Source organism: Ochotona princeps, chromosome 13 (genome assembly GCF_030435755.1).
Source record: "Ochotona princeps isolate mOchPri1 chromosome 13, mOchPri1.hap1, whole genome shotgun sequence".
NCBI lineage: Eukaryota > Metazoa > Chordata > Mammalia > Lagomorpha > Ochotonidae > Ochotona > Ochotona princeps.
Window position 1 is genome coordinate 64,465,703 of NC_080844.1, and position 22,604 is coordinate 64,488,306.

Consider the following 22,604-nt stretch of genomic DNA (forward strand, 5'->3'; position numbering starts at 1 on the left):
GGTGGGTCAGTGGAGGACACCGGACGCCTGCAGGACTCCCACCTCCACATGCTTCAGGGGCACATCGTGAGGCGCTGGCTCCCTCAGTTCAGCGCAGGTGCTGAGCCATCCCATGCCTCATGAAGCCCACACAGGACCAGGGGACACCTGGCCAAGTTTGCCCCGTGCCTTCCTGCCCTCGTGCCTGAGCCCTCTCATCCAAGCATCCAAGGGGCTCATCAGGGTACATCTGTCAGCCCATGCATTGAACAAAAACCACCCTGATATTTTGGGTAAGTAATTCTTCCCAGCCACCATGACGCGAGGGCGGGGATGCCAACAGTAACTCTGGCTTTGTGTTGGAACTCTCCGGAAGGTCCCCACGTGTACACATCCTTCCTCAGCAGCCCCTGGCTGGGCACATCTCCCAGAGCGCGAGGTTCAGTGTGACTGGGCTCGCCCCCCCGCCCCCCAACTCCAGTCCAGAAAAGCGGCTTGATGCGGATGTGGCCTCCAGGCCTGGCACCCTGGCTGCCCCGCACCTCCTCCTCTCAGGCACAGCTGGGTGGGGACTCACTGACCTAATATCACTGGACAGATAATTCCTCGCCTTGGGGAAAGTCTCGCTGTGGCCATGAAATCTGCCATTTCCAATCTGCAGGGCAGAGGGGTAACAAGGGGCCAGGGCAGAGACCACCGCCCCTACCACCCCAGAGGCCATGAACAATGCAGAACCCCACTAGCACATGCTTCGGGAGTCATGCTTTGCCTTGCAAAAGCCAGGCCTAGGATCCAACTAAATCATTTCCAGCCTGGATTGGAGAAAATAATTGAATTAAAGAGTTGCCGTAACTCATTCAAGTGAGATAGAGCCATCCGGAGGGAAGCCAGGGAGCAGAGAATTTGCTGTCTTCTCAGTATAGGGAAGGGGGAAGCAATATAATGTGGTTCAAAGGACAGATGGGACTTCCCTAATTGTCCCCAGATTCCTAGCAGCAGGGTGGCAACTAAACGGTTTCAATTAAAAGTTAAAGAAACAGGGACAAGCAGGCAGTAAGTTACGCCTGGTGCTGATAACGCTCACAGAGACTTAGTCCTGCTTTCAGACAGCCAAGTGCCAATGGCACACGATTTGCAGAGCCATCCCAACATGTCACCATGACAAGGTGACGAATCAATCTGTCTGTCAAGCATGCTCCATGAACACTCATGCGAGAGGAAGGGAGCCAGGCACGGGTCGGCGTCTTGGTGCGGGCCCCTTCCGTCTGCTGGAGTGGCTCCCTGGGCATGCGTGGGCCTGTGACGTGCCCCCTGGATATGCACAGCACCTCCCACCCCGCCCAAGGGGGCTCCAGGGCTGGCTCCTGATGACAGGTGGGGCTTCAGCGGGCTCCAGCATGAGTAACAACAGGCAGGGGACAAACTTGCAGCCAAAGCCAGAGGCCCTCAAGCAGGGACAGGGCACACCCAGGGATATGGGACAACATCTGCAGGCATTCCAGCTGCCACCTGGGGACAGCAGGCCAGGCCTGGGGTGGAGCCTGGGGATGCCATCATGTGTCCCCCAGGGGAAACAGGGGAGTAAGACACGCAGCTTCTCATCTATCTGACCCCTAGAGGCTTCGCTGAAGCAGGTGGCACCTTGGGATGGTGAGAGAAACGCAGGAGCCACAGCGCCTTCAAAGGGCAGAGAGAGCAGAGAACGCACACCCGGGCCTGCAGGACAAGGTGGATCCAAGGAGTGGCAGGGCCAGCAGATCCAGAGACCATCAGGGGCCAAGCGAAGTTCCCGGGGGCACCTGCTGGTGAAGGGGCAGCTCCCAACGGGACCCAAGTTCATGAGCCCCACTGGTCCTACTTCTAAGAAGAAACAAACCCTAAAGGGTGAGGGGGACCTTAAGCAGCTAAGGCTTGGGGGTGGAGGGTCCAGAGAGCCACCGAGGTCCACAGACTAGCACGCGCCCACCTCGGCTCAACCACAGCCCAGCTCCGCTTCCGGGGGTGTGGAAACAACAGGAGAGACCCCCCCACCGCCCCCGCGAGGCAGGCAGGGGAGCCCTTTGTCCCCAGAGCACAACCACCCTCGGGCACCCTCGGACACCCTCGGACACCCCTCCTCCACTGGCCATGCAAGCCAACTTCTCTACCACTTTACAAAAGCTCTAGGGAGACTTGGCTCTAGGTGAGCCGGGTCCGGATCCAGAGCCTCACTGTTGATGAGGTGCAGGGAGTCCTCCCCTCCCAGAGGCCGGCATGTCTGGCCAAGTCTTCACCCCCACGTGGCACACGCAAAGGCACACCAGATCTGTGTCCAGGGGGTGGGGCTGGTCACCTCCCTTCCCTACTGTGGATTTGTGATTCCTTTGTCCAAAACCAATAGACAAAACTACAGAATTTACTCCAATAACAAAGCCACACGTGTTTATCAGAACAAAAATAGGCAAGACACAGTGAGTACATCTTCACTCTGGATCCCCGTCGTTAATCTTCACGACAACAAGCTCCAACTCATCCTTCTCCTGACATCAGGTTAATGGAGCAAAGACAAGATAGGGCCATAGCTGTGGCAAAGCATGCTAAACCTCAGCCGGGCCACTAGCATCCCATGTGGGCACCGGTGTGGTCCCAGCTGCTCCACTCCCCATCCAGCTCCCTGCTTGTGGCCTGGGGAAGCAATAGAGGATGGGCCAAAGCCTTGGGCCCTGCACCCATGTGGAGGCCCAGACTAGAGGAATTCCACTCCTGGCTTTAGATAAGTTTGGCTTCTGGCTCTTGGCCGTTTGGGAGCGAGCCAGCAGACTCACCTGTCCCTCCCTCTTTCTGTAAACTGATTTTCAAATACAAAATTAATAGTTAAGTTAAAGTGCAAGACAGGACACTGAGGTCGGTTCCACTCTATGGCATTAAAGGCCCCAAATTATGAAAACCAAAAATAAAAATGCTTAACAGTGAGCTGGTGTCGGCGATCAGATTCCCGTGCGACCAGAGACCAAAGCCCGAAGTCACTGCTCACCTACACTTCCCAGCTCCAGCAACAGGGGCCAGCGGCGACAATCACCTAACAGAAACCACTAGAAAAATCACTCCCCACAGAAGGCAGAATCACAGAACAGAAGCTGCCAAGTGGCGTCAGGGGTCAGCTGGGCCCGACACAGTCTCATCGAAGGCAGACAGTCGCAGGTGTGGAAGTTTGGGGGGGGAAGCCAGAAGGCCAATGGAGGTTAAGAAACACAAAAGTTGATCTAGCATGAAATATCTCCGAGAAACTTGTTTAGCGAAATTAACTAGTGGTTTAATAGGGGGGCGAAGTCTGGGCTACAAGAGTGCCCCACTTTCTTCAGAGAAATTAACATTTCAATCCTGTTTTTATCTAGAAGTCATTAAAGTGTGCAACGTGAATTATTGGAACTGTAGCAGCGAATTAGCTCTATTCATCAACCAAGTCCACACTTTAGACTGCATCTGTAATGAAAAAATAGCTCCACATTTCTATCTCTTCTCATTAAAGTAAACCAGTTTTTCCCTTTCTCCAGTATATAAAAATGTCTGCTCTTCCTATAATTTATATTACCATAATCCAGTTCACATTCTAAACTATTACACGCCTCCAATTAATTTTTGCAGCTTTGGCCTGAAAATTTAATGATAGTAGTGTGTACTGAACTTGCTGACTCCAGATCACGTGTGTGCTCCCCATATTAATGGTGGCATCATAAAATCCTGTGGTTCGCACCGGACAGCACCATCGCCACAGAGCGGGCAAGGCAAGTCGTAAGCTGTGCCCACCCACTTCACCCGTAGCTCCAACCATGAAACTCCCTAGGCTCAAATAAAGCTGGCTCCGCTTGTCAACCGGGCAAGAGGAGGAGGAAGCAGCAAGGCAGTCACCTCCCAGCACCCTGTGTATAAACACCTCGGCGCACAGGGCAGATGGGCCGCTGCTTGTCTCAGAACTTCCTGCCCTGTCAAGGAATCGAAGTGAGAGGCTGTGCTTCCTGGGGCCGACACTGTGATGTACAGAGTAAGCCTCTGTCGGAGGCGTCAGCATCCCATCTGGGCGCTGGTTCTAATCTCCACTGCACTACTTCTCATCCAGCGCCCTGCTTAGAGTCTGGGAATGCAGTGGACCCAGAAGAGGCCCCAGGATCTCGGCTTCAGCCCAGCCCAGCTCAAGATGTGGCAGTTATTTGGGGAATGAACCAGTACATGTAAGATCTTGGTCTCTTCTCTATGAATTATGCCTTTCAAATAAGAATTAGAAAGAGGCTGTACTTCTCAGAGCCAACCACAAAAGGCAGTAAAGGCACTGAAATGAGCACAGAACAGCTGTGCCCGAGAAAGCACGGGAAGGGGCCCGGCGTGATAGCTGAGCAGCTTAAGTTCTCGCCTTGCATGCCCAGGATCCCACATGGGCACTGGTTCTAATCCAGGTCACCTCGCTTCCCATCCAGCTCCCTGCTTTATGATCTGGGAAAGCAGTAGAGGACAGCCCAAAGCCTTGTGACCCTGTACCTGTGTGGGAGACCCAGAAGAGGCTCCTGGCTCCCATCTCCTGGCTTCAAATCGGCTCAGCCTTGGCCATTGCAGCCACTTGGGGAGTGATCAACAAAGGGCAGATCTTCCTCTCTGTCTCTCCTCCTCTCTGTATATGACTTTCCAATAAAAATAAAATAATATGGAAAAAAAGAAAGAAAGAAGGAAAGTGCCAGGCTCATGTGCTGGGACCTCTGCACTCACAGGAGTCCCTAAGCAGCAGCCCCGGGCTCCTGGCTTTGGATCTATGCAGGTCCCATGGCAGCCACTTGGGGAGGGAACCAGCAGATGGATCTTTACTGCTGCCTCCCCCCCGCCCCCGTGAACTTTTCAAATTAAGAAATCTTAAACAAAACAAAGCAGAAACAGTCCTAGATAGGACACAGCATGAGAGTACCAGGACACACAGGCCACCGCGAGCAGCAGGGGCTCCAGGCAACGTCCAGGTCCACCGCCTCGGCCTCCGGCTCTTCACTCCAGCTGGTCCATTCTGGCCTGAGGCCGGCAGGAGTAAGACCAAACACAGGCATTCCGGGTTTTCCCTCAAACAGGACTCCATGGCTCAAGCCTAACAGGTCCACCCTGCCAGGCCCCAGGGTGGGCGTTGCCATCTCGCCAAGGTCCATGGACGGGCTCCTCCGCCCTGCTGATGAGCGGAAGCCATTAACTGCGCCACTGGCATGCAGATGTTGCCTATTTCTAAAAATTCCCAAACAGATCAATTAGCATATTATAAAGAATTTACTTCCATTTTCCCTTGACAGATCATAACAGCCAAAACACAACGCTCAGCTTGAAACTGACAAGTATATATAGCAGGAGATGCTGTACTGAAGGCAGACAACAGCATAGGAAAGTGGTATTTATAATGATTAGTCACCTAATTAATTCCAAGCGCGGAATGTCAAAAGCCATCAGCTCATTCCTTCTGCAACAGGGACTTGACATGAAGCAAGTCACGGCTTTCAGGGAAGTCCTGACGTCTTCCTAAGACCTCCATCAGCCATGGGGCTGGTTTTCTGGGTTGGGTACTAGTAAGACGTGGACAGGGAGAATCCAAGGAGAACCTAAGGCACAACCCATCGAGCAACAATAACTTAGTTTCGGGGTTGGGTACTAGTCCAGTACTACTTCAGAGTGCTGGACTCCAGCCTCCTGCACCCTGGGAAGCAGGGGGGCTCTGGCTCCAGGACTGCAGACCCCGCCACCCACGTGGAAGTCGAGGATTGGGAATCCCAGATACTGCAGACCTGGGGGAGCGACCCAGGGGCAGCGGCTCTCCCTGTGTGTCAAGTAAAAAAGATTAAATCCAATAGCACAAATTGGGGTGCTGCTGGGCACGGTGAGTTAAATGCTCCTGCAATGCCTGGGAGGAGGCCCCACCTCTGCCCGGGATCCAACTTCACTGGGGCCTGAGCACTGGGGTTCCCGCCACCCAGTGGAGACCCAGACGGAGCTCCTGGTCATCTGGGGAATGAGCCAGCTCATGAGATCTTCCTCTTTGTCTCTGGCCCTGAGTCTTTCCAGTCAACTCTTAAAATGTAAACAGCACAAATATGAGGGTCATTACAAACGCTCCCAGAAAACTGGAATTACATGTTTATTTTGGTGCCAAGAGCTTTTAAAAATCCATGCAGAGATTTTTCATAAAGACACATTTTCTATCAACTCTGGAAGCACACCCCCCGACACACACACACATGAACACTAACGAGGCCTCAGGATGCCATAAAGTGGGAAGGTTGGGATCTAGAAGCTTCCATCCCTTCAGCTTGGCCATGAAAGGACAGGACAGGTTGCTGGAGGCCAGTGCTAACTAAGGCAGACACAGGGGCCGAGCTGTGACAGGCCAGATACACTGAGCATCTTAGGGGAGCGAGGGACCAGGACACCAACCTTAAGCTGAACCATGCAGAGCGGCCTTCCCAGTCCCCTAGAATGCTCCTTCTACACTGCAAGCGAAAATCTGCATTTAAATAGAATCAGAAGAGGAGGTCACAGGGGAGAAAGGTACTGCAGTTACTATCTGTGGGTGCAAGGCTTCAGGTGCAATGAGACACAGAGATGCCTCCGTTTAAAAGTTACTGATTGGGCCCGGCGACGTGGCCTAGCGGCTTAAGTCCTTGCCTTGAAAGCGCCAGGATCCCATATGGGTGCCGGTTCTAGTCCCGGCAGCTCCACTTCCCATCCAGCTCCCTGCTTGTGGCCTGGGAGGGCAGCTGAGGACGGCCCAATGCATTGGGACATTGCACCCGCGTGGGAGACCCGGAGGAGGTTCTAGGTTCCCGGCTTCGGATCGGTGCGCATCGGCCCATTGCGGCTCACTTGGGGGGGTGAATCATTGGACGGAAGATCTTCCTCTCTGTCTCTCCTCCTCTGTGTATATCTGGCTGTAATGAAATGAATAAATCTTTAAAAAAAAAAGTTACTGATTACCTGGTCCACAATGGTTTGTTGTTACTAGAATTTTTTGCAAAACTCTCCCAATCTGAATAGGCATATTTCTTCTTAGGCCAGAACTGCTAATAAAAGTGATATTACCTCACTCTGCCAATTTAATCCTGAAAAACACTTCCACAATCCAGAATCCCACAAGTCCAGGGCTCTGGTAATTCCAGCCATTATTCAGTGTGAAAACCAAACAGTCTGAATTCATTAACATCGGTTGCTGCAAATCTGCATTTTTAGACTTTGCCATAGAATGCGAGAGTCCAAACCCAGTGACCCGGATCTAACGACCTTTCATGTGAAGTGGCCATGCTCTGGGTTTCTCCCAGCACGCTCTCGTTCGGGGTCAGGCCTGGTGGCCTCGTCGTGACCACTGTGGAGGAGTGACAGAGGGTGGTGCCAGTCTCAGGCCCTGGTCACACTTCAGGGCTCAGGCAACCTGCAGAGACCCCCCCACAAGCTGTGGGCAGACTATGGGGGAAGAAGCGACACTGTGACAAAGCAGGTGTCCAGGGACCAGAAGCTGGAGCCCCCATAGGTGTGATACCAAGGTGCCCAGCCCTGCCAGTGCCGTGGCTCAACCCAGCATACCCACACACAGAACGATACCCAATACTGAGTCCACCTGGGGAGGGCTTTAGGGGACCCTGCATTCAGTATCACTTGGCAAACAAGCATCAGGCCAGGGTGGCACAGCAGGAAAGAAGCCGAGCATGGGTGGGTGCTGCAACGACCTCCTCCCCTTGAGCTGAACCCCTGGACTGCCATGGATGACGATGACAGGGGTGGCGACAAGTCACCCTTCACTACAGGTGCACAGTGTACCCAGTCCATGCGTCCTCTGCAGTGATCTCAGTCCCTGGGTAGAAGCCCAGAGGGGTTCGGCTGGCACAAGGCCGGTGCCCACCAGAGCTGACCAACTAGGATCCCTTCTCCCAACGACAGAAGAGAGACTGTCTCTCCTGCCCCCAAACGAACACAAGGACACAGCACACAGCAGTGAGGAGCTCCCAAGATGCAACTCCCTGCTCAAGAGCCGAGCTGCTTCCCAGCCCCATCGAAGGGCACATCAATCTGCTCCAATTCAACTGGCAAGCGGAAACTGGCCTCTGCAGTGCCCCCCTTGGGCCCCAGGGGAGTCAAAGCACTTCCTGGAGGAAGCTGCACCCCGGGGTTACAGAGGAGGGGTCATTAAGGAAGGAAAGTGAGTTTCAACAGAACCACAAAGGGCAGGAGTACTCTACTGCCAAGGCCAACTTCTGAACAAATGCCAGGGCAGGAGCCGTCAGACGCACAGGCAGCAAGCACCTGCACCCACGTGGCTGCCACGTCAGGCCCGGTCTGACCTTGGCTTCCCAGCAGGACAGCTGGAGAAGCAAAGCCTTCACCTGGGAGGTTAGCCAAGGATAGCACCTAGACAAGGCTGTTCAGAGTCCCCGCTCCACTGGCACCCAAGGGAGAGAGGGCCGGGCCTCACGGAGGCACTGCCGCCCAGTACAGATGCTTCTGGGGACCAGGGGACATCACACACTTGTGCGCAGTCACCCTCCCAGCCAATGAGAGCTAAGCCGGCTGTCCGGACCAGCACCTGTGTGAGCCTGGCTCAGCCTGCACCTCCTGGGTCCCACTGCACACACAGCGTGCAGGCCACATACAGGGAGGCACACTGCACATGGCTCGCCTTCGGGTCTGTGAGCAGCCATAGTTCTGCCCCTCAGGCCACGGCCAGCAGCCACACATTTTCACTTTCACCTGATGGAGGAGCTGGAGGACTGTGAAGCCACCCAAACTGGAAGAGGGAGTGCCAACAGTGACCACGGGTTCTGCCAGATGGAAGGCCCCACCCCTGCACTCAGGGAGCAAATGCAGGGGCTGTGGGGGATGGGAAGCGTGAACAGGGACCAGAACAGCCAGGCCCAAGATCTCCCACCCAGTGATCCACCACTCCCCTGTGCTTCCCACCCAACACTCTGTATTTTCCAGACTTCCTGAGTGTCCCTGCACAAGGCACCAGACCTCGGAAGCCACAAGGAGGGGCTCTGCCCAGCTGCCGGCCTGAGCCTGCCTGAGGCTCCAGGACCTGGCACCTGTGTGTGGCCTCAGCCCCCACGCCATGCCATCCTACAGAAAAGTGTTTGCCTCAGGAGCTGCAGGCTACACCTTCCAGGGAAAACAAAGGTTTCCTTTGAGTGGGGCAAGTTATGGCCCAATGGGGGAGTGGAGGAGGAGCACCAAAGAAAAGGTGTTGAATTACAGTGAACAGGCTCACAGCAGCACCCCTCCTGGCTTTCCACAACCTACACCAAGGACAGGACAATGCTGCTGGCCCACTCCCAGGAGGAAGGCTTGGAAGGGCCTGTGCTTGAGCCATCTCTTGGCGTATGTACGTGGCTAAAGGGAGGAGAGCCATGCTTCATACTCTGGCCTGGCCACCCTGGGCTGAGTGCCTGAACCCCGGCCCATCACCACTTCCCCCTAAGGTCCATCTTTCAGCCATATACAGGATGCCGCGGTCTCTTTCAAGCAGTACACTGCTGAGAAGTGGATGTGCTTGTCTGGCCAGCCCAGAGCAAACACACTATGAAATATGTATAAATGTCACCACACAGGCTGCTTCTCGGGACAAGCAGAGAAAAAGGCCCCGTTTTACCAGCTCAGGTGAGTGTCCACTCAAGGGAGCCCACACACAAAAAGGACGAGTTTCACAGCACTTTCTTCTCAAACCTGCTTATTTACCCTTAACTAGTGCAAGTCTCGGGGAACTATCTTTAATTGCTACATGGAAAGAATGCCTCACTTTTAACAGCATGGGGCCAGCTGGGAGGTGCCAAACACCAATGAATCGAACAATCAATAAAACAAACCTGTTCTTCAGTGTCAGAGAGGAAGTCCCAGACTCAGACATACCTTACACCTGGCAAGGTCTCCGTGGAACCCCCCACCAGCAAAGGTTAACTTCCGGAAAACACACCTGCTACCCTGCTTTAAAAACAACTTGGATCACCAGGCTCCCTCCCTGCTGTGGGGAGCACAGGTCACTGCACACAGCCAGGACCCGTTTCCCAGCTTCCTTTGGGACCCCAACAGCCTATACCAGAGTGCCTGGGTTCTCTCACTTAGGGCCCAGCTTCCAGATTTAAAGCACCACCTGGGGGGTAGTGGGGAGATGGGACCGGGCCTGGGTTCTTGGCTTCATGTCCAGGTTGGCTTCGCAAGCTTGCAAGGCATAAACAGAACCGGAAGCTGTCTGCCTCCCAAATAAAAAAAACATTGAAAAATCAGCATTCCCGGTTCTTGGAGGGAAAAAAGGTATTGATTTGAAAAGTCGAGTAAGACAAGAGGGGACAGTGAGAGATCACCTACTTCCAGAAGGTCCAAAGACTAGAGCTGCCAGGCTCCACCCAGCGGTCTTCTATGGGGATGGCCGAGAGCCCCATACTCAAGCCATCTTCCCAGGCCTTCAGCACAGCTGGAGCTGAGCTGCCAGCCAACTGTCCCACCACAGATGTAACTCTCACAGCACTGGCAGCCGAGGGTCTAACACTCCCATACTCCCATCACAGCTGGGCCCGAGGCAAGCCCCTCAGGCCTCAGGTGTGTGTATTCCCTGGAACACCTAAAACCAAGACCACCTTTTTCTAGTTGTTGTTGGAAAGGCAGATACACAGGCTGAAGGAGAGACCAGATGAAGATCTTCCTCTGCAGGTTCACTCCCCAAGCAGCCGGAGCAGAGCTGAGCTGAGCTCATCCGAAGCCAGGAGCCAGGAGCTTCTTCTGGGTTTCCCACATGGGTGCAGGGTCCCAAGGCTTTGGGTTGTCCTCTACTGCTTTCCCAGGCCACAAACAGGGAGCTGGATGGGAAGTAGAACAACCGGACATGAACTGGCACCCACAAGGGATCCTGGTGGATATAAGGTGAGGATTTAGCCACACTAGGCCCCAAGACCATCATTTTAAAGGAAAATGTTTTCAATCTAGTACTCTTGCAAGTAGTGATAAAACCAACAGTGGTAACACATAATGATAATGAAAAATATCTACAGAAAGAAATAACCCTTTCATCCACCATTAATCACATCCAGCAACTGATCAGAGACCCCAGCTCATTCCCCTGCCTCCCTTCCCCCACGCACACTCAAGGATCCAACCCACGGACCTGAGACCACGAAGCCAACAAGACGCATGGCTCCCTTGGCCAGTGGGCCCTCGACTTCCTGCCCTTGTTCTCTGCTTGTGCTGGAGCCTCGGGAGAAGACACTGCAGGGGCCCGAGTGGTCATTCCCCGGCTCAGTGGGGAGACCTGGAGCGGACAGTGCCTGGCTCCAGGGACCCTTTCCCCTGAAGAGTCCCACCCCTGCTGCTGTCTCACACACCTGGGACAGGGACTGGCCCCTTCATGCTCCTGGGAAGATGGAACCTGGGAGGAACTCAAAGACTCCAGGAAGGCCCTGCTTCTTGGAGGGCTGCCACCAACAGGGCACCAAGGATAGCTCTCTCCACCACTGAAGTCACCTGGTTGGTCAGGGAGGAGCCTGGCCACACTCTGATCCTGTGGCTCTGGCAGCCCAACTCCCACCCCACAGGGAAGGGAGCTCCAGGGCAGTGGATCCCACCCTCTGGGCAGAGCAGCTTGGCAGACTCACCCTAATCAGGAAACCCAGGCAGGCTATTGTCATGCAGGAGACGGGGTCAAAGTGAGAGCCTCCTGCTTGGTTCTTCCATGCTCTGCCAGTCCACTTGGATTAGAAGCAGGAGCTGGGGTGGAGTGAGAGGTTGAGACCCAGGCCTTGAGAGTCTGACCCAGGAGGAATGGGCAGCACAAGCCTCCCTCCCCAAGGCTTGGATTCCAAAACACACACTGTATCCTACAGGCTTAGAGATGGAGTCTGACCACTCCAGCTGGGCTGTGTCCCTCCTGTCCCACCCAGTACAGGCCCCCAGCACCTGAGGCATCCCTGCCCCGTCTTGCCCACCTGAAGCGTCCTGCATCTCATTTATGTTTTGCAACTTGAGCCTCTGGCAAGAAATTGAGCAGGGTCCAGCTATGAGCAAAGGCTGGTGGGGGGGCAGGGGTGGCGTGCACAGGGCAGACTGGGCGGGGCTGGAACTCTGGGCACCAGGGGCATGGAGCAGCCAGCCACACTGCACCACCACCAGCATCAGAGCCCAAGGACCTGCTTCTCGAGTGAGCCATGCCACCCTCTCCCTCTGCTCCTGTCTGCCCGAGGCCCAGCGGTCAGGACTGCTACACCTACGCCACACCACCAGAGCCACACTGCTCCCACAGTGTGGTCCCACCGTGGACCTCTTTAAGCACTAAGAACTCGTGAGGTCCAGGACCCTGCATGGCTGCAACCTGTCCAGGTAGCAAAGTGTGGGGGCCAGCTGCATCCCACAAGACCACAGCCTGAGCTGTTCCACTGCCGCTGCACAGGGCCTGGCTTTGTACTTTGGCACATTCAGCGATGGTGAATCCCAACTGCTTCCCGTCCTGACACTTCTGGTTAAAACTGCAAGGTGCCGTTGCTGACAGTAACTCAAAAACCACCCAAACAGATGGGGAGGCTAGACGCCAGCAGCAAAGGAAGGGGCCAGCCACATGGCCCTCGGCTTCTCATGTAGTCAGAGTCAACCTGGATGGAGAGCCGCAGACCCAGTGCCGCTGCTCACCATTCATGATGAAATGAGACCCCCGGGGAGAACACGGAAAACTGCGATGTGACCATCTTACAAGAGGCCCCAAAAGACCAACTCTGGTAGGGCAAGAATACCAGCCAACCAAGATGCACTTGGAGTTACTATGCTGACCAGTGACTCCCAGCCTGCTGCCCGGAAGTCACTCACTTGGAGAGGTGGTGCAGGTTTTTAAAGCACACCTCCTCCTTGGCCCCACTGTGCCCAGGCGTGGGATCTCCACCAGTGAGCTCCTGGGATGAAACCAACAGGCAGCCCTGACTCAGGCCACAATCCAAGACGGGCCAGTTGTTGCTATCAACCGCAGAGCTGAGCAGGTGGCTGCTTCCTGCCAAGTGCAACCTGCCAGGCATCGGAGGAGACACAGAATACACAAGATGCTCAAGGGCAAAGACAAGCTCTTTGAGCATCTGTGAGAATGGCCACCAGGGGCACAGTCAACGTGGCTGTGGGCTGCAGACACCGCAGGGCACAGCTGTGCCACAGCGACCACACTCCCTTGCCAGCTCAGCACCACATGGAGCCTCTTACGCCTTGTTCAAGTGTTGGCCAAACCCTCATCCCAACTCCACCCGCGTGGGTTGGGAGTGGTGGTGTAGTCCACTCATCTTCTGCCTGTGTGTGTGGGGGGGGGCACCAGCTGTACTCTGGGCAGCTCTACTTCTCTCCAACTTCCTGTCAATGCACCTGGGAAAGCAGCAGAGGACAGACGGTCCAAGCCCTTGGGATCCTGCAACCACGTGGGAGACCCAGAAGAAGCTCCTGGCTCTGGCTGTAGCACTCATGTGGTGAGTGGAATAGAGAGATGGAAAATGTCTTTCCCTCTTTCAAGTAAAATAAATCAATCTTCAACAACAACAACAAAAACGGGTGGTGGGAACAGCAGACAAGGCCGGGTGTTTGGGCACGCCTGGCACTCAGGAGTAATTTGCTAACATGAAGTGGGCTGCCTCCTCATCCCGGCACCAGGTGTGTGCAGAGCGTTAACACTGTTCTCGGAGATGGAGACCACTGCTAACAAGGATTCTGCACTAGTCCCCGTACACTGCATCCTATTCAGAGTCTTTACAACAGCCTCATCTTTATAAAAAGTTCTCGAATGTTCCAGCTCCTGGATGAATGACAGGCTGCCCACTCAGCTGAGAACAGGCTGATACAGATGTGAAGTCCACATGGGAACATCACCCCAACAGGCTGGAATCAGGGTCCCAGCACCACACTGGAGCTATCATCCAGGGACACAGCAACCCCGCGACGCTGTCCCCAGCTGGCCCGCAGGTCTAAGAGTGAGCAGGCAAGGGGCTCGGCAGCGTGGCCTAGTGGCTAAGGTCCTCGCCTTGATCCCATAGGGCCGCTGGTTCTAATCCCGGCAGCTCCACTTCCTCTCTGTCTCTCCTCCTCTCAGTATATCTGACTTTGTAATAAAAATAAAAATAAATCTTAAAATTAAAAAAAAAAAAAAAAGAGTGAGCAGGCAAGGCCAGAAGACAGGACAGTGGCCTGGAAAGGCATGACTGAGGGGTCAGGCCAAGCGGCCGCTGCCGCTTCCTTCCAAGTCAGGGTTCCTCAGGGGATCCCTGGGCCCCGTGAGTAGCCAGAAGTGAGTTCTGTGACCTGCTGGACAGCCAGGACAGACCTCTGCAATGAGTGGGGATGCTGAGGGGCTCCTGGAGTCCACTTGCTCGGCTCACCAACTGGGCCTCCAAGAGCTGGAGGTCGCACAGCAGGTGAGCCTTCGGGGTGCAGTGGCCCCAGCTGACCCTTCTCCATGGCAAAAGGAAGCTACCCCATCCACGGTCTTCTGTCCTGGTCCACAGCCACCCCGCCGCTGGCTGGGATGGCTAGGTCTCAGCTCTGGGTCCCTCTCCCAGTGCCCAGGGGCAATACAGCGCTCACAGCCTCGTTGTGGCTCTGGCAACTCTGGCCACGAGGTCCAGAGTCATGACGGAGGCTTCACCTTCCTCCGGGGAAGGCTTAGTCACCTGGCCGGAAGCAGCAGGTTGAGCTAACCCACACTTACTTTCGAATGACACTGCCGCTCAAAGAGAAAATGTTCTTTTTATAAAGCCTTGTACTCCTGGGTAAAAATCAACCCATCAGAGAAGCTGCCACTCTTACGACACTAAGATCCACATTTTATGAAAAATGCTTAAAGGCACGTGGAAACTCAACATGAACCCCCAAACCTTGCAGGGGTGAAGGGTGAAAGCATCATTAGCTACCATTTTTGGAGCCGCATGCGGTAGGAATGCGGTCGGAAGGGGAGTCTCCGCCCGACACCACCCGGGGCCAGCTCCTCCAGAGAAAACTGCTGGCGAGCCATCACTTAGCAAGCTGCTTTTCCCCCAAAGACATCCATCTGCCTGGTAGGAGTGACTGGGGGTGGCAAACCATTTCTCTCATTCATTTTCACTCTTTTTAATTAATACGTCAAAGTCGTAATACTATTTCCATTCTGACTCCAGTTTCCTTGTAGTATAATTTCAGTTGACTTATCTCTATAGCAGCAGCAGCAGCCAAAAAAAAAAAAAATCACTTTGCACTGAACTATATTGCTTCAGAGTTAATTACATGTATTTTGCTTTTGATAAATGAAAATACCAGATGCAATTAATTGAAAGGCAATCAATACAATCCTGCCGCCAGCCATCCCGGTGAGACACGCAGGAGCTGCCGGCCGTCCACGACCAGCGACTAATTGAAAGCACATTCCACGGGGAAGCTGCGAAAACTCAACTTTTACCTGGAGACACTGGGCAACAACTCACCGGCAGAGATCCGTCCACACTCTATAGCGCACGCGGCAGACTGCTCGTCTCACTCAAGGAACACAGCTTCATGGGTTCAAAACCATGTAAGGCGAAGAAAGCCTATAAGCAAGACGCACCAAATCAGTCAAGTTGAAGCAGTGATCCTGTTTGCATCCCACTGTCCTTTAATTGCATTTTTGCAATGCTTTCGACTCCGAGCTACCAGAGGTTATTAAATGGTTTCATTAAAACTACTATTTGTCTTGCTTTAGTCACACACCAGATCAAATTAAACAGTGGAGCACCAGAACAAATGAACCCTTTCCATGCATTGTGACATGATGCCAAGTGTGCTAAAGCAGACAGTGATACTGTGTCATCGCCGAGAAAATGTCATCTGGCTTCTTTACATCTCTGACTAGCAAAGCAAAGACGGACAAAACAATCGATACCTTCCAGCCAAAAGTATTTTCAACTGTTTTGAGGAATATGGAATTAAAAAGTGCAATCCGTAACCCCATGGTTTATACGTGCCATTAGCATAAACGCTGACAACTGTTCATCTACTGGTACTCTGATTAACGGTTGCAGTTGTCCATTAATAGAAGGCATTTTAACTTACTACCGAAATTGATTACTCAGTTAAGAATTCAATCCTAATGTTCAATAAAATTGCACTTTCTTGGCAAATGCAATATGAAATGAGGTGATGCATTAAACAGCACTCACATTTATTTTACTATACACTGAATGAAGAGGAAATATATGGTACCATCCATAGCATCTCAACCACTTCTTCATACGCAGCGCTTTAAGGGGGTGGGAGATCATGCCAAGCTACCCCTACGGCAAAGGCATCCTGCCCAGGCTACAAGCATGTCTATGGTCTTGCCATGGAGAAAACATGGGATTTCTAATACTTGGGTTGCTATGCAACTGAAGTGTCCCTGTGCTACAGCAGTCATTCTCAAGCCCACGGAACTGCCACAGCTGACCGCGACCCGTCCAACCCTAATGGGCAAACAAGAAGCCATGAAGCCACAGTATCCAGGACACCAGTTACACTGCATGTCCCCATGAGGCCACGGGATCCAGGGTCCCAGTTCCACTGCATGTCCCTAACCACAAGGCCATGGATCCAGGATCCCAGCTACACTGCACATCCCAATTCCCATCTTAAGAAGCTGTAGATTCCCCAAACAGGCTCTCCTTTTCCAAAGGAACTAATCTCTCAGGATCCAGTCCTGCAGATACTTCTCTGTGTTAAGTGACAAAGAGCCAACACTGGCCTCCCCAGGCGCCCCTGCTCCCCTGTTCTTCTTAGGACTTAATGACACGGGACATCTGTGTCCTGACAGCCAGCTCCTAGTTCAAAGGCAGAAAGTATTCTCAAGAGGTAATTAACTCAGGGAAAGGGTGGACTCCACAGTTGGGGTTATCACATCCTCAAGGTTAAGGGTAACTAACTCACCACCACCACCAGGACCCCACATGCTGTGACCAAAGTTCCCCACTCCAAGTTAGCAGGGGCTTGAGGGGACAGGGACTGCCTCTCGGCAACCCCCGCTCGACAAGACTGTCCACTGAAGCTCGGCTGGGAAACTGCCACCCAGCTTCCGAAGCCATCTCCCAGCCACGCCCTGCGATACCGCAGGCTTCAGCTGCCTATGTCCAACTCTAAATGTTAAGCTACTTGAATGACATTGGACAAGTAAGAGACCACGCTATCTTATCCAACCACTCACTGGTTTATTTCCCAGGGCTGTTTTGGGCCAAAGCGAGGAACCCCGCCCCCCCCAAACTGCTCCCATGTGGTGGCAGGAACCAGAGTCCTGCTGCCCTCAGGCACACTGGAGCCCAAGCCAAGGTGGGAGGCCATCCCAGGCACCCCAAGCGGCGGCTCAACCCTCTCATTCCATAACACCGGCCCCCTCTCCTCCATCAGGTCGCATTTATTTCCGGGATGTAACTGCACGACAGGGTTTATGTTTCCTGCATGTTCTAGCGTGCCAAGAGCTTCCTGCTGCCTCTGTCCAGTGCATGGCACAGTAGACACAGGTAGCTATGGATTTGGCCATGAAAAGCACTTTCAGAAATGCAGGTTTGAACTTTCAGACTATAATCCCTTTTGGAGAGAAAGGAAGCAAGGGAAAGGCATTGGCAAGTTTAAAACTTCGTGAAGTCTTTAAAGATACTTGTTTCTTTTCTTTTAATCTAAAAAATTCATATTTATTTAAAAGGCAGAGAGAGATTTCCCAACTGCTGGTTTATTTCCCACATAGTGGCAACAGCCAGGGCTGGGCCAGGAGCTGGGAATTCAATCAGGGATGCCACTACATTAGGCGTATCTACTGCCTCCTAGGGTGCGTGTGAGCAGGAAGCTGGAATGAGGCGCGGGGTCAGGCGCTCCACCTGGCCTGTGCATGCACAAGCAGCGCTTCAGCGGCTATCCCAAACACCTGCCCAACTTCTTGCCTATCTAAGGCACATGGAGTAACATTTTTTTTTAAACATTTTTCAAGGTCTTCATTGCCATGATATTCTGCTCTTTATCACAAGGTAACTGTAAACCAACATTCTTTATGAATAGACAAACATAGTAAGAAAAAATAGCCTGTGAAATCCAGACATATACAAAAATTGGGGTTTACAATTCAGGCATTTAGTTTAGTAGTTCAGACATTCATATTCCAGATTGGAATGCCTCAATTCAATTCCTGGTTCCAGTTCTTGATTGCTGTGTCCTGCCAGTGCAGACCCTGGGAAGGCGGAGATGATAGTTCAAAAATTGGGTTCCTGCCACTCAAATGGTAGACCTGGCTTGAGGTTCCTGGTTCTTGGCTCCACACCCAGCCTTGCCCCAGTCACTGCAGCATTTGGGGAATGAATTAGCAAATAGGGTGTTTACGTGTCTCTTCATCTGAAATAATCGGTTGTCTTCCTGGATCTCCCAGTCACTGGAGGAAGTATTCAGCTGCTGCCCATGGCAACCGTTGGAAAACTGGAAAAGACTGGAAAACATTCTCCTGTTCTGAGTGTCTGGGAAGATGGCATCTTGGAAATTAACTCCGTGAGGCAAGAGGTTACAGATTTCGTCCATCCTGAGGAAGAAGAAATAGGAGTAGTCCTGGACCACAGTGTGCGAAGGCACGAGAAGTAGCCAAGACCGCTGAGGTTGAGCCTGGAGCCGGCGGGAACCTCCAGCATGCTGCCCCATGTCCGAGCGCACAGCATCTCCACTTCAGCCAAGTAGAAGAGTCCTTCTTGGCCGGCGTCGGACTGCCATGGCAGGTGGTGGTAGAGGCCGGGTACCTCGGGGAGCAGCGCAAGCACCTTGGCGTACATGACGGTCTCTACAAGGCCCAGGCTCTATGTGAGATTACTATCTCTCATAGTTGGGGAGCAGACAGCTGTATGTACCCTTGCACGTCTCCAAGGGGTGCTCTCTGGGAACTCTCAGCCGGGAATCTGGGAGAGCCTGCAGACTGCCAAGCGAACAGTGAGGGCTTATTGGTGGATTAAGTGGATGAAGAAGGCTTGGGAGACTGAGGACCTGGAAAGTGAGTGCCCATTGGTATCTGAAGGTCGAAAGAAGTACTTACGAAGGCTGGTGCTACAGAACAGCTAAAAATTCAGAAACACTTATTTCAGCAGATCCTGGCTGACACTGTGGCAGGCAGCGGTGCCCCGAGGACTCGCTGGGGGAAATTTTCTCGACAGGACTTTCGTAAGAACTTCCAGGAACAGAAACGACGGAGATTAAAATCACCTCCCAACACCCCGCACCACAGGGGCCTAGGCCGCCCAGCGTGTGAGATGGCAGGCAGTACATGCACCACCACCCAGGTAACTGGCCGCTGCTGGCATGCAGAGGGGTCATGCCCTGGAAGACGTGTCCCACCATTGCTCCTGGAGTCAAGTGGAGCCAGAGCCAGCATGGCAGAACTCTCTACCTGCGGTTCTCAGCCTGACACTGACGGAGGTGGGGAATCTAGCGCGGCTTTTAAGGGGGCCAGTGAGGCTGTGCCCTTGGCTCCATTCCAGGACCTGCCTTCATGCCTGCAACTTCAATAAAGGACTCGGGTTGTGTATGGCACTGAAGACCAGGCACCCCTGCCTCAGCCACACCGGCCGGCATGCTGCTTCTGTCCCGCAGGAAGAGAACCTGCATAACACAACGGGGACGTTCTGGCAATACCGGGGCTCCACCAGCCAGCTGCGTCGAAGAAGAGGTGCACGTAGTTGGGGCACCTCCGGGCTGCAGCTTGGTCCCACCTCTGGGTCTGCCACACACAGGGTCACACCTGAGACAAGGTGCCCTCCCACTGACAGCGAGGCCCCACGTGGCACAGGACAGTGCTCCCCGGCCATGGAGCACATGGCATTCAGGCCACGGTCACAAAGAACCAGGAAATGGCACCGTGACCTGGCCAGCACCACGCTGCTCACACAGGGGACGTGGCACGGTACAACCCAAGGCCCTGGCACTGGAGTGCACCAGCTTATTCCTTCCCAGGATTCAAACCCTCTCACCAATGCCTACGAATACACAAACAGCATTAATTAGTCTCAAAACAATTATTCTTTATCCATTGGGGGTGGGGATCCCACCCTGATCGCTAATTCTCTCCACGCCTTTGCCGCAGCGGCAGCCTCATGCCACCCCAGGTCTGACTGGCACCTTCGTTCCAAGCCCCCGTGCCCAGGAGCTCCGACTTCGCAGAGCCTGTGCAGCCGCGCTCTTTGTGGCGCCAGTGTTTATGGATGCTTTGTGATATTAACTGCACTCAGCTGGTCTGAAGCCTTAAGAACGTGGGAAGCCCCAGCAGCCAAGCTTCGAGAACTCTCGCCTTCCAGTTATGAGGACAGCCAGCGGAAAACTGTCAGGCAAGCCCTGGAACGCTGCCACTTTTTAAAGGAAAATAAAATAGGATATTTTCCCAGTGTTGTCTCAGATGTAGCCAATTAATTTGTCCGTTTCTCCACTCCCTCTTTCAGCTTTTGACTTTAACACACTCCAGAGCCGAGGGCGGTGAGGGCAAGGAGGGGGCGCTGTGCCCTTGGCGCCCAGCCGCCAGACATCAGCTCCCCCCACCCCTACCCTCACCCCCGTGATGGCCCCTTCAGGAGGGGCTCCAGGGGAAAGCGGCAGCTAGGGCGTGAGAACGTCAGATGGGAGGGCTTGTGGGGGCTGGCGTGGGGAAGACGGGAAGCCCCTCGATAGACAGGGCCTGGCACGGGCCAAGTCCAGGCAGGAAAACAGCCCATCACGGGCTGCAATCCACTGGCCCGACGTCACCATGTGAATTCAAGCTGTGCTCCCACACCCCAACTGCCCAGCAGGCCGTGGAAGGGAAGGCAGCTGCTGTGAGAGGCTCGGCCGCAACCCCCAGGGTCCCAGCTGGTCCCTCACATTTCCATGTGAGACACTCCAGGCCAGCCGGCCCACTGCCTCCTCAACTCAGAAAGGACAGGGTAATAGGAGGGAAAACAGCACTCGGCCTGAAGCCCGTCCCCAGCCTTCCATGTCCCAAGCAGCACAGGGACTAAGACAAACCCACAGCCACCTCATCCCTCTAGCCCCCGGCGCTTCTGCATGTGAACAGGCAAGGGCCCCACTGAGTTTGCACCTGTACCGGGTGGGAATGGGAGAGGAGCCAGCTCCCACGGGCCAGCCCAGGGTATCAAGGTGTCAGAGCACGGATCTGCATGTCCCCACACATCAGAATGAGGCTCTGGGATGCCCCTAGCGGGCACGGGACCAACCCTGCCATCCCATCCCAATAACTGGGGGTGTGGTCAAGACTGGCATAGGTCCAAAGAAACAGAACTCTGAATACTATGGTATAGTTATACAGGCATGTGTACCCACATCACATCCTATGATACTTCTATCAACAGGCTATATATCAAAAGGTATACCAAAGCATTCACGTCACATGGAAAAACTAAATGCAAAACAGTCCACTCTTACCTGGGGGTATTTCACAAAGTGTGGGGGAAAAATGGAACTAAAAACAAATCCATTTTGATGAAAAATATTTTAGAAATCCATTCAGCATTTTCAGAATCTTGTGAAGGCCTTCCTGTATTTCCAAGTATCCCTCAGGGAGCTTCACTTTGGGGCCGTGGGCACACTGATTTAGGCTTCAGAGAAAATCCCCCTTTGCCTTCGCAATCGACAGCAAAGCGCACACACACAGCTGAAACCAGATGGACCACTGGAGAGAGCCAGGCTGGAGACCACCCCGTGATGGAGGCACAGGAAGGACCTCAGGGAGAGCCTGGGGAGCTGACCTACAGACCGCTGACCCTCTCTGTTCAGGGCTGAGACTGTACAGAAAGTGCCCAGCTTGGCTCCGCATTCCTCCAGCTTCCCGCACACGTGGGAGCACCTACACAGACTAGAATCCAGAGCCTTGAGGGGGACTGGGTTCCACAGCGTTTCTAAATTACAAACACGGAGCTTCAAGGAGCTGCAAGTTTAACACAAAAGCCTTAGCACCCTGTGTCAGAGGGGCCACTGTATCTGCAATACGGACAAATTGTGCGCCAAGCCCCGCTCCCGTGCCTGGAAAGGCAAGGGGAGCTGCAAACAGCTGTCACGCTGCAGTGACTCCCCATTTGTGGGCTGGCCAAGGACCCCAGCAAGTCACCCAGTCCATCGTACCAGTGAAGGGAGATGTCACCTGCACTTAGGATGTTCCAACCACCCCCTCACACACACCCAGACAGCCCCTCCACAGCAACACAAGAGACATCAGACCCATCTTACACGGTGGGCCTACTCAGAGGCGGCCAGGGAGAGAAACAGAGGCCTGTGGCCCCAAGAACCCCGACCAGGCACCCAGACAAGTGAGCCCACTTCTCGCTCCCCGACGGCTCAGCCTGCACCCAGCAGTGGGGATGGCAGGGCAGCCTGGGCTGGGGGCACAGAACTGGGAGGCCCCCCAGAGCATCAACACTGCCCAGGGAGCTGCACACACCACGTGACCACCACTGCGTGGCTGCGGCCTGCTCAGGCGCTTCTGGTTGGTTTAGCAGTTAGCATGCAAACCCGTGACATCAGCAACCCAGACACCATCCTTCCACTGCCACAACTGTGCGAGCACTTCCCTGAACGCACACTCCAAACGCGGGGCCAACTGGGCTTTCATGAAGCACCAGCGGCAGCACAGCTCAGATCTTCCCTGTGAAAAG

General features: G+C 53.9%; 1 protein-coding gene and 1 pseudogene across 8 annotated transcripts in view; both read right to left on the reverse strand.

Moving 5' to 3' along the window:
- The window catches only part of CTBP2 (C-terminal binding protein 2), a 105,454-nt gene that overhangs the window by 48,539 nt on the left and 34,311 nt on the right, over positions 1-22,604 (reverse strand). For 6 of the 8 annotated variants that reach the window (XM_058671430.1, XM_058671439.1, XM_058671429.1 and 3 more), the window contains exon 2: positions 15,398-15,524. The exons of the other annotated variants lie outside the window; for them this stretch is intronic. The gene's annotated coding sequence lies outside the window, so the exon portion shown is untranslated. The remainder of the gene's footprint in view (positions 1-15,397; positions 15,525-22,604) is intronic. 8 annotated transcript variants of the gene reach the window in all.
- LOC101519005 (coiled-coil domain-containing protein 3-like) lies at positions 18,110-22,069 on the reverse strand (annotated as a pseudogene).